This window comes from Lupinus angustifolius, unplaced genomic scaffold, assembly GCF_001865875.1.
Source record: "Lupinus angustifolius cultivar Tanjil unplaced genomic scaffold, LupAngTanjil_v1.0 Scaffold_442, whole genome shotgun sequence".
Classification (NCBI taxonomy): domain Eukaryota; kingdom Viridiplantae; phylum Streptophyta; class Magnoliopsida; order Fabales; family Fabaceae; genus Lupinus; species Lupinus angustifolius.
The window spans coordinates 226,325-239,853 of record NW_017727839.1 but is presented as its reverse complement, the minus strand read 5'-3'; positions in this window follow the sequence as shown (position 1 = coordinate 239,853).

The window sequence follows — 13,529 nt, the reverse complement described above, 5'->3', positions numbered from 1 at the left end:
CTCTCCCCATCAGAGTGAAAACGCAAGTCCAAAGAGGAATCAAAGATTTGGTTGAGGAAGACCATCATACCAATACTCATCTTAGAAAACGCAGATCATAGGAGTACATCCAGGAACATGGATTCACGTATGACACTACACCCTTTTTTCATATATGTGTGTGAGAATCACGAGATTCAAGATCCTAGGACTGATATTTCACCAATCATAAGGAATTCTCAACAAGTGGTATCAGAGCATAGGTTCTGAATTTTTTATGATTCTTCATTAAGGGTGTTTTCTCAAATCTTGTATGAACCCTAATTTTAATTTGGGAATTTGATGCTTCCACTATCATGTTATGAAAATTGGGAATTGATCATTTATGCTACATCTTAACGGTGTTAAATTCAATGGGTTCAATACATGTTCTCTGTTAAATTCAATCTGTCATCATATGTTCTCTGTTGATTTATCCATTTGGTTTTGGATTGAATGCAAATATAGTAAGATTAACATATGCTATAACAATTCATATGATGTATCAATTCTATGATTCCTTTTAATTCCAAATCAATTCTATGACGTGAAGCATATATATAAAATTTATATATTTCATATAAAAAAGGTTTTTTTTTATGTTATGCATTTTCTGCTGCAATTTTTTGGGTTTCAAGTTATTATTGTTGAAACTTATATATATATCATATGCATGAATGGACTTATATTCTTTTGTGCACTAGTATACATACATGTTGTTGGTTTTCCAGTGCAAGTTTTTATGGAGTATATATATATATGTTATCTTTTATGTCAATCAAGATAATCTTGTATTTAAATATATATATATATATATATATATATATATTATGAGATTAGATTTGTTAATCATAAAAGATACCAAATCTGAAGGTTTTGATTCCAAGATTATTAATATTTTGTAATTGACCCATATTGTGTTTTTCTTTTGTTTGGTAATTAATGTAAATTAATTGATGCAATATGTTGTGAAAGTGACCTCTATTTTGGAAATTAATTGAAATTACACAGATGAGTATGAGATTATTTATGCGAATTGTGTCCGGCCCAAAGGAAGACACAATTTGGCCAAATACTAACATACATGTGATGTTAAATATGTAATAATTATAAAGTTTTTTCATGTGAACAATAGTCGGTCCAAAGAAAAGTTATTGTTTGACAGAACTAATTGTTAATATTTGATCATTACATTGAGAGTACCACTTACAAATTTATTTCTCTGTCCAAAGACGAGAAATTTATGTTGTGCTAGGTATCTTGTGATGGGTCTATTATGTGAACATGTCTTGTTTTATATATATTATATGACTTGTTTGTTTAGATCTGAATATGTTATTAATTCTTTGTTCTATGTATTCAGTATTTTTTACCAATGCTGGAAATATTTCTGCTCAAATTAATAACATCCCATTGTTGAATGGGACAAACTTTATGGTCTGGAAGGAAGTTGTAGAAATTATTGTCGGTTGTATGGATTTGGATCTGGCACTTAGTGTGGAGAAATCCATTTCTACTGCGGAAAACCTCGATGAAGCTAAAATCAAGAAATGGGAATGCTATAACCGAATGTGCCTGATGATCATGAAATGCTCTACTCCAGATGCGTTTCAGAGCACTATATCTGATGGTGAAAGTGCAAAGAAGTTCCTTGAAGAAATAGAACAATTCTTTGCCAAAAATGAAAAGGCGGAGACAAGTAGCCTTTTGGTTAAACCCATCTCCATGATGTATAAAGGCAAAGGCAACATAAGTGAGTACATCATTGAGATGTCTAATCTCGCATCAAAACTCAAGTCACTTAAATTAGAGCTTGGTGATGACCTGCTCGTGCACTTGGTTTTGATCTCTCTTCCTGCACACTTTCGGAAATCCAAAGTGATTTGTAACACTTAGAAGGACAAATGATCCCTTAATGAGCTTATATCTCATTGTGTACAAGAGGAAGAGAGGTTGTAGAGAGATAAGGCTGAAAGTGCTTACTTGGCTATGACCCCTCAAAATAAGAAAAGAAAGAGCAATAAGGGTGATGCGAAAGGACCTTCTCACCTAAAGAAATTTACGAGTAATGAGGAATTTACATGTTACTTGTGTAAGCAGCAAGGACACATGAATAAAGAGTGTCCTAAATATGCCTCATGGCGTGTAAAGAAGGGTGTCGCGCCCCAATTTTCGGCTACACGACTTTGTTTAGAGTTGCAACTACATTTTAGTTAAAAATGTAGAAAAATCTTTTAAGCCCAATTACCTTGGGCTTTTGGATTTTTGATATTCAGGTTCGGGAGTCGGTTACAAGGTAGGGAAGGTATTAACACCCTACCCGCCCGCCTTAGGCGGTACCCTTCACTAATATATATGACTTTATTATTATTATTATTATTATTTATTATTAAATCATCTGGTTAATTAATTAATTATTAAAAGGAACAAATTTATTTATTTTTATTATTGTGTCTAACAAGATTGACTTTGGTCCTACGTATCCCTATTAAGGGAATCAAAGCTTACGTAATTCTTTAGTAAAAAAACATTTGTTGATTGACAAATTTTATTAATGAAAATATTTATTATTGTGTATTGATGAAAAAAAGCGTTTTGATTAATTATTAGTTTGCATTGACGATCGTGCTAATAAAGTACGGTTGTTACTTTAATTTAAGGTGATATTTATTTGATTTGAAAAAAAGATTTTATTAAATAATTGCTAGGTAATAGATATATCCATGACTTTCTATTATAAAAAATAAAATTTATCATATGACAATATTATTATTAATATTATTATACAAATTATTAGTAAAATTATTTCTTCCATGGTGGCAATAAAAGTTGGTACAATTATCATACACACATTGTAGAGATATGAAGGTACTTACTTGTTGCAGCTTGCAAAGGAGCAGGGATACAGTGCGAACGAAAGACAAATGACTTACTAGGCTCGATGATATGTCAGAACTAGATTGGCCGACACTGCAAAGCGTGGAGAATATAACCACGGGGTAGATCTGCACGCGTTGGGTGAGGAAGGGTGCACTTAGACATAGATAATCTTATGTTCATGTGAGAGTAGTAATCTAGAGCGACGTGGTGTACTACAATCGCATGATGTTTCAAGATTTGATTAGTTGTGAGTGGCTGGTCAACGCATATGCGGACTAGTATGAAGAGCTCTTTCTTAAGGGATTTTTATGTGTAATTCTTGGTAGTAATTTTTACATGGAATTCTTGTCTTTTTATTGTTTTTTATTAGTATGGAATCCCCCCTCCTTCTTTAGTGAATAAGACACTCTATTTATAGACTTTGACTTATCACATGTGCTTAATGAGGAAAATATCTCCCATTAGTTGATTAGAGGAGGTTAAGGGAAATAAATCAGATTTGCAACATAATCAAATTGATTTGAAATCTGCTTGATTTGATTTGCTTATTCTCAGATTGCAACCTTAATTTACTTAGATTCCAAATCTCTCAAACTTTAATTTTTCATCGAATCAAATCTCTAAAGATTAATTATTATAATCAAAATTATTTGTGCAATATAATCAGATTGATATAAAATTTTCTAATCTTAAATTGATTTGCATATTTCCTAATTGTGATCTTTAACTTATTTGATTGATTTGCCACCTTGATTTCTTTGATTCCAAATCTCTAAAGATTTAATTTTCTAATCAAATTTATTTGTGTAACACAATTAGATTGATATGAATTTTATAATTTGATTTGATTTGCGTATTTCCATATCACAATCTTGATTTCAATTTTGAATCGTTAAAGATTTAGTTATTATCAAGGTGATTCATGCAACTAATAAAATGGATATGATGTGATTCAAATTACATATTTTCAAATCTTCAATTTATATGATAATACAATCAACTCTTTAATTCACTCATCTTTTATTTTTATTTATTTAGTATTATTATTTTTAGAATAACTCTAAAAAAAAATCCTTTTTCTTAGAATTCAATTACTTTAATCTTGAATTTTGGTTAACCTAATCATTTAGATTTAGAAACCTTAATATCCCATGTTTAGTTTTATTATTTTTAGAAAAGTATTTTTGGAATTCTATTATTTTTTATTTAAAAATGTTTTTGGCTTTTTATGGTCTGGACAAAAATGGGTGTTCACAGATGCCCCTCTTTTCTTGTTGCTTAACTCATAGCAAGCAAACTAAAGATTGAGAGGTATCATGGTAAGTAACCAGTAAAGAAATGAACACTTTTTTGTCAAGGATCGGAAAAAGTCCTTGAGGAGAATTGATGAAGAAGATCGATGCTCTACTGGTGGGCCATGGATTTGTTGAGGTAGTTCCCGTGTTGTCCGTGATGGACCAGGGATTTGTTGAGTCAGTTCTCGCATTTGCCATGATGGACCAGGGATTTGTTGAAGCAGTTCCCGCATTTGCCGTGGTGGACTAGGGATTTGTTGAGGTAGTTCCCGTGTTTGTCGTGATGGACCAGGGATTTGTTGAGGCAGTTCTCGCGTTTGTCGTGGTGGCCCAGGGATTTGTTGAGACAGTTCTCGCATTTTCCATGATGAACTAGGAATTTGCTGAGGTACCCATGCTACCATCATGATTTAGGGATTTGTTGAGGCCCCCGTGCTGCCAAAATGATTCAAGGATTTGGTGAGGCACCTGTGCTACCAAAATGATTCAAGGATTTGTTGAGGCACAAATGCTGCCAAAATGATTCAAGGATTTGCTGAGGCACCGGTGTTGCCGAAATTATTCAGGGATTTTCTGAGGCACCCGTGCTGCCGAAATGATTCAGGGATTTGCTAATGCACCCATGCTGCCAAAATGATTCAGGGATTTGTTGACGCAGTTACCGCGCTGCCAAAATGATTCAAGGATTTGTTGAGGCACCCATGCTGCCAAAATGATTCAGAGATTTACTGAGGCACCCATGCTACCAAAATGATTCAGGGTTTGCTGAGGCATCGATGCTGACAAAAGAATTCAGGGATTTGTTGAGGCACCCATGCTACCAAAACGATTCAGGGATTTGCTGAGGCTCCCATGCTGCCAGAATGATTCAGGGATTTGCTGAGGCATCCATGCTGCCAAAAAGATTCAGGGATTTGCTGAGGCACCAGTGCTGCCAAAATGATTCAGGGATTTGCTGAGGTACCGGTGCTGCCGAAATGTTTCAGGGATTTGGTGAGGCACCCATGCTACTAAAATGATTCAAGGATTTGTTGAGGCAGTTCCCGTGCTGCCAAAATGATTGAAGGATTTGGTGAGGCACCCATGCTAACAAAATGATTCAGAGATTTGATGAGGCACCCATGCTGCCAAAATGATTTAGGGATTTGCTGAGGCACAAATGCTGACAAAAGAATTCAGGGATTTGCTGAGGCACAGATGCTGACAAAAGGATTCAGGGATTTGCTGAGGCACCCATGCTGCCAAAACGATTCCGGGATTTGCTGAGGCACCATGCTGCCAAAACGATTTAGGGATTTGCTGAGGCACCCATGCTGCCAAAATGATTCAGGAATTTGCTGAGACACCAATGCTGCCAAAATGATTCAGGGATTTGCTTAGGCACCCATGCTGGCAAAATGATTCAGGGATTTGCTGAGGCACCGATGCTACCAAAACGATTCAGGGATTTGCTGAGGCACCCATGCTGCCAAAACGATTCAGGGATTTGCTGAGGCATCTATGCTGCCAAAACGATTCAAGGATTTGCTGAGGCACCCATTCTGCCAAAATGATTCACGGATTTGTTGAGGCACCCATGCTGCCATAATGATTCAGGGATTATTTGAGGCACCCATACTTCCAAAACGAATAAGGGATTTGCTGAGGCACTCATGAATGAATTTTTGGAATAATGTGTTTTTACTAATGCATGATGAATGAAATGTCTAAAAATGCATTCCCCTTAGGGTAATGGACCCTATCTTGGGGCTACTTTATCCATCATTACGATTTGAACATGTATATATACATATACTTTTAAATTATATTTCTTTTATTTTTTTGGTCCAGGCTAGCTTAGGGTCAAAATAATTTACCATATTTATTTTTATGATAATCTCCTTGTTAGGATAATAGGAATTCCCATCAAGGGTGCAATATTGTACATGATTTTTGTTTTACAGGACAACTTTCCAAACAATATGCTATAATACAAACATGATACAAATCACAATATTCACAACAAGTACAACATCATAGGATAGGGTTCTAACATACAATGGATGCCCTTGACAAGTTCTAGACTCCCTATAAGGTGCCCATATTGCAACTCTCTCCAATAGAGAAACCCAAGTATTATGATGTTAGAAATAGGAGACCAGCTCCAACGGCTAACTCATAATAAGAGGTAACAATATGAGTGGTCCACATCACCTACACATAGAAGCGGCAAAGACCGTGGCCAGTGAGGTTAGTGTCCGTTCTGTTCAAAAAGGTATCACTAATACCCGGGTGTAGGACATATGTGTGCCTAAAATGTGTACATGATATATCACCCAATAACAAAAATAATACATACATAAAACATGCATATAATTCATACATATAACATATAATTATTAATTAAGCATGCAATCCATGTTTATAACTTACAATTAACAACTAAGCATGCAATTCATATTTATAACATACAATTAATAATTAAGCATATAATTCATATTCATATCATAACATACGATTAATAATTAAACATGCAATTTTCGTGTTTTTAGAAATTAACTAATTAACCAAATAGAAAACAAATAATAACAAGAAATAAATAGTCACACATTTTATTAATTATGGGCCAGACTCTCTCCAAAAAGTCCCCAGCAGATTCGTTAGCTGTCGCACCTCGATTTTTGGCTGCACGATTTTATTTTAGAGTCGCCACTACATTTTATAGTTAAAAATGTAGAAAAATATTTTAAGCCCAATTACCTTGGGCTTTTGGATTTTTGATATCCAAGTTCGGGAGTCGGTTACAACGTAGGGAGGGTATTATCACCCTACCTGCCCGCCTTAGGCGGTACCCTTGACTAAAATATATGACTTTATTATTATTATTAATAAATTATCTAGTTAATTAATTAATTATTAAAATGAACAAATTTATTTATTTTTATTATTGTGCCTGACAAGGTTGACCTTGGTCCTACATATCCCTATTAAGGGAATCAAGGCTTACAAAGTTCTTTAGTAAAAAAATAGTTGTTGGTTGACAAATTTTATTAATGAAAATATTTATTATTGTGTATTTATGAAAAAAAAAGCTTTTTGATTAATTATTAGTTTGCATTGATGATCGGACTAATAAAAATATGGTTGTTACTTTAATTTATGGTGATATTTATATGATTTGAAAAAAATATCTTATTAAATAATGGCTAGGTAATAAATATATCCATGACTTTCTATTATAAAAAATAAAATTTATCATATGACAATGTTATTATTAATATTATTATACAAATTATTAGTAAAATTATTTCTTCAATGATGGCAATAAAAGTTGGTACAATTATCAAACACATATTGTAGAAATATGAAGGTACTTACTTGTTGCAGCTTGCAAAGGAGCATGGATATAGTGCGACGAAAGAAAAATGACTTACTAGGCTCGATGATATGTCGGAATCAGATTGGCCTACACTACAAAGCATAGAGAATATGACCACGGGGTAGATCTGCACGCGTTGGGTGAGGAAGGGTGCACTTAGTCGTAGATAATCTTATGTTCATGTGAGAGTAGTAATCTGGAGCGACGTGGTGTACTACAATCGCATGATGTTTCGAGATTTGAGTAGCTATGAGTTGCTGGTCAACGCATATGTGGACTAGTATGGAGAGCTCTTTTTTGATGGATTTTTGTGTGTAATTCTAGGTTGTAATTTTTACATGGAATTCTTGTCTTTTTAGTGTTTTTTTGTGTGGAATCCCCCTGTTCTTTGGTGAATAAGACACTCTATTTATAGATTATGACTTATCAAATGTGCTTAATGAAGAGAATATCTCCCATTAATTGATTAGAGGAGGTTAAGGGAAATAAATCATATTTGCAACATAATCAAATTGATTTGAAATTTTCTTGATTTGATTTGATTTGCATATTCTCATATTGCAACCTTAATTTACTTGATTCCAAATCTCTAAAAAGTTTAATTTTTCATGGAATCAAATCTTTAAAGATTAATTATTATAACAAAATTATTTGTGCAATTGAAATAAAAATTTTCAATCTCAATTTGATTTGCATATTTCCTAATTGTGATCTTTAACTTATTTTATTGATTCACAACCTTGATTTATTCAATTCCAAATCTCAAAAGATTTAATTTTCTACTCAAAATTAATTTGTGCAACACAATTAGATTGATATGAACTTTCTAATTTGATTTTATTTGCGTATTTCCATATCGTAATCTTGATTTGATTTTTGAATCCTTAAACATTTAGTTATTATCAAGGTGATTCATGCAACTTAATCAAATGGATATGATGTGATTCAAATTACATATTTTCAAATCTTTAATTTATCGATAATCCAATCAAATCTTTAATTCACTGAAGTTTTATTTTTATTTATTGATTATTATTATTATTATTATTATTATTATTATTATTAAATTAACCCTGAAAAAATGATTTTTTGAGAATTCAATTATTTTAAACTTGAATTTTAGTTAACCTAATCACTTAGATTTAGGAACCTTAACAAATGGTTTAGTCTTACTATTTTAAATTTGAATTTTGGTTAACCTAATCATTTAGATTTAGGAACCTTAACATAACATGTTTAGTTTTATTATGTTTAGAAAAATATTTTTGGAATTCTATTATTTTTTATTTTAAAATGTTTTGGGCTTTTTCTGGGCCGGACAAAATTGGGTGTTGACAAAGGGTAAATTTCTCACTCTTGTTTGTTCAGAAATTAATTTGGCTCTTGTACCCAATGATACTTGGTGGATAGATTATTGTGCTACTACTCACATTAATAACACTATGCCGGGTTGCCTGTGGAGCCCACAACAAAGTGAGGATGAAAGATTCATCTTTGTGGGTGATGGCAAAAGGGTTGCGGTTGAGGCTATTGGAACATTTACATTATGTTTAAGACCTGGTTTTCATTTGGATTTATTTGAGACATTTGTTGTACCGTCGTTTATGCAAAATTTAATTAGTGTTTCCAGCTTGGACAAATTTGGTTTTTCTCGTTCTTTTGGAAATAATAAAGTTAGTCTATATCAAAATTCAAATGTTGTTGGTTCTGGTTCTTTAATTGATAATCTGTATATGCTTGATATTTCCAGTTCCACTAATACTTCAAACAAATTCACGTGGTACAAAATGAAAATTAAAAGAGAATTCAACCACCTTAAGGTACAAGCGTTTAGGTCATATAACTAAACAAAGAATTCAAAGACTTGTGTCGGATGAAATTCTTGACCATTTAGATTTATCAGACTGTTAGGTCTGTGTTGAGTGCAGAAAGGGAAAACAAACAAACAAAAGGAAGTTAGGTGCCGAAAGAGCTAAAGATGTCTTAGAACTAATCCATACAGATATATGTGGTCCTTTCCATATGGCTTCTTCGAATGAACAATATTATTTTATTACGTTCATAGACGATTACTCTAGGTATGGTTACCTATATCTTGTACTTGAGAAGTCCCAATCCTTGGACGTTTTCAAGTCTTTCAAGGCTGAAGTTGAACTTCAACTTGGAAATAAAATTAAGGTTGTTAAATCTGACCGTGGTGGTAAATACTATGACAGATATGATGGACCAGGAGAACAACGTCAGAGAGTGTGGAATTGTTCCGCAATTCATTATGCCAGGAAAACCTAGCATGAATGGTGTTGCTGAGCGATGAAACCGAACTCTTAAGGATATGGTGAGAAGTATGATTAGTCATTCTTCCTTACCAAAGTCTCTTTGGGGGGAAGCTTTAAAGACCACAGTTTACATCCTTAATAGGATGTCAAGTAAAGTAGTTAACAAAACCCCATATGAGCTTTGGACTAATAAAAGGCCAAGCTTAAAACACTTGGGCATTTGGGGTTGTCCAACTGAGGCGCGACCTTATAGGCCGCATGGAAGAAAGCTGGACTCAAGAACTATTAGCTGTTATTTTGTTGGCTATGCTGAACACTCTTAGGGCTATAAATTTTATGATCTCACTTCAAGACTCTTTTTTGAGACGGGAAATGCAAGATTTCTAAAGGAAGTTGATTTTGGGAAGGAAGAGAGAACATAAGGAATGTTGTCATTAAGGAAGAACCTGTCACTGATAGTGAACAAGTTCTTGTGCCTATTACCATTCAAGGAATAAATTTGATAATAGAAGATAATGTTCAAAATATATTTCAGAACAAGACAACAATGAGATTCTCCCTCAAGTACCAATAGAACAAATTCAACAACCTCAAGAAGTAGAAGTGCCATTAAGGAGATCCACTATTGAGAGGAGAAGTGCAATTCATGATGATTATATTGTATTTCTTAAAGAGTATGAGGATGGCATTGGGTTAACAGAAGATGATCCATTGAACTTCTGTCAAGCCATGAAAAGTTCTTACTCTCAAAAGTGGATCGATGCCATGAAGGATGAGATGAAGTCTATGCATGATAATGACGTTTGGGATCTTGTCGAATTACCTGAAGGTGCGAAACCTATTGGTTGCAAATGGATATTTAAAACCAAGAGGTATTCGAAGGGTAATATTGACATATATAAAGCGCGTCTAGTAACTAAAGGCTTCACTCAGAAAGAAGGAATTGATTATAAAGAAACATTCTCTCCAATATCTTAGAAGGATTCTTTAAGAATAATATTGGCACTAGTAGCTCATTTTGATTTAGAGCTACATCACATGGATGTTAAGACTACGTTTCTTAATGGTGACATTAAGGAAACGATCTATATGGTGCAACCAGAAAACTTTGTGTCAGTTGGCTCGTATCTATGGTATGCAAATTAAAAAAAATCCATCTATGGGCTTAAACAAGCTTCTCGTAATTTCATCAAGTTATTACCTCATATGGTTTTGAGGCAAATAAAGTTGATGATTGTGTGTACCATAAGTTCAGTGGGAATAAATTTATATGTCGATGATATACTGCTTGCTAGCAGTGATATGGGACTATTGCATGAGACCAAGAGATTTCTAACGAAGAATTTCGAAATGAAAGATCTTGGGGAAGCTTCTTTTGTATTAGGTATTCGGATACTGAGTGATCTCTCTCAAGGTATCCTAAGGTTATCACAAGAAAGCTATATAGATAAAGTCCTTGATAGATTTGGCATGAAAGACAATAAACCAAGGGATACCTTTATAGATAAGGGAGAAAAATTTAGTCTCGAACAACACCCAAAAAATGACCTTCAAAGATACGAGATGCAAAAGATTCCTTATGCATCTGCAATAGGAAGTCTAATGTATGCTCAAGTTTGCACACATCCCGACATAACATTTGTTGTAGGATTTTTGGGCAGATATTTGAGTAATCTTGGAATGCATCATTGGAAGGCAGTCAAACGTGTTATGCGTTATTTGAAGATAACAAACGAGTACATGCTCACTTATCGGAGGTCTGAGAATTTAGAGATCATTGGGTACTCTGACTTCGATTTTGCTGGATGTCTAGACAATAGACAATCTAGCTCTGGATATATGTTTGTATTGGCTGAAGGTACTATCTCTTGGAAGTATGTGAAACATACGCTTATAGCGGAGTTCATGGCTTGTTTTCAAATATCAGACCATGACATATGGTTGCGGAATTTTGTCACTAGTTTACGTGTGGTCGATGGTATTGAAAGACCATTGAGGATTTATTGTGACAACAAGTCTGCAGTTCTTTACTCCAACAACAGTAGGAGTTGTACAAAGTCAAAATTCATTGATATAAAGTTTCTGGTTGTTAAAGAAAGGGTTCAAAATAGACAAGTTTCCATAGAACATATAGGGACAAATTTTATGCTAGCGGATCCAATGACTAAGGGTTTGGTACCTAAAGTCTTTCATGAGCATGTTGCTCGTGTGGGTGTTGTTCCTTAGGGTACCTTAGTTTAGTGGGAGTCTATATGTTTTATGATTTACTTTGCATGTTATATACAGTTTTTTTATGCATAATAAAGTTGATGGTTTATTGTTCCATTTTGAAATTGTGCATTGTAACTATTGTGTTTCAATTAAAGATTTTGGATTGATCTCACTAAAGAATAAAGAAGGACCAGTTGGAAAAAGACATGTTTGAGATCACATTGCATGACATTCCCATGTCACTCATCCATATTTGATCCATGTCATTAAGTATATTAATATGGTGACCATTGTGGTCGAGTCACGCTTGCATGTGATGAAAGTTGCGATGGTTCCATAGTTGATATATGAGATGGACCAGATTGTATTAAGGAGAAGTCTAAATGTAAATATCATACAAATGGGCGCCTAAAGAACCTGTGATATAATTGTATCAGGAAGATATGAAGCCCAAGTGAGAGATTGTTAGAAATTTATAATTTCTAATTAAGGTGGACATCATATATTTGATACAATTATATCAACTATTTATTTCAGGGGTTACATTATAAGTGATCTAATTACTGACACCCTATAGATTTCTAAAAGTTGATAACATATATGGGCTTAATGAGTGGATACCTATCAAGTTAACCTATAGGGGACAATGGAAACCCTATAAGTTAACGCATAAGGAAGGTTATGGTCCCCAACACACCAGGCCCAAGAGGTATCAAGGATTTTTTCGAGGAAGGCCATCATTCCAAAACTCATCTCAGCAAACATAGATCATAAGAGTACACCCAGGAACATGGATTCAGGTATGACACTGCACCCTTTGTTTCATATATGTGTGTGAGAATCATGAGATTCAAGATCCTAGGATTGGTATTTCACCAATCATAAGGAATTCTCAACAAGCCAATTACAGGATAGAGCGGGGGCAACTGTGTCGAAAATAGAGAGGAGACTTTGGATTTGAAAGAGTAGATGATGAGAAATTCATCTGTAATTGGAGACACACACATTTGTAATCTAATCTCAACTTTTGATTTTATTTTCATGGATAAGAGTTATTCCTCTTACTCTCATATAGGTGGGGTGATAACAATAAACATAGAAAGGAAAAAAATACAAAAATAATTATAAAACGAACAATCAAATATGCACATGGTATCTCGCACGTGGTATCCAACCAAAGAATGATAGTTTGACTTTTAAATAAAAATAAAATAAATATTTATTTGCATTTATGTTATACTAAATATTTATATTTATAAAGAGCGACTCTAGTGAGAGCAACTCTCACATAAACAATGTGAGAATAATAAATCTGAGCCTTAGAACTAAACATGGATGATTATTAGTTAAATGGTCACTTAAAAATGCCATGTGCATGACCATTCATTTAAGATTCAATCATACACATTAATTGGTCACATTTCTTACAATAGTGCACGTTCTTATATTAGTTCCACACACACACATACATACATATATATATATATATAT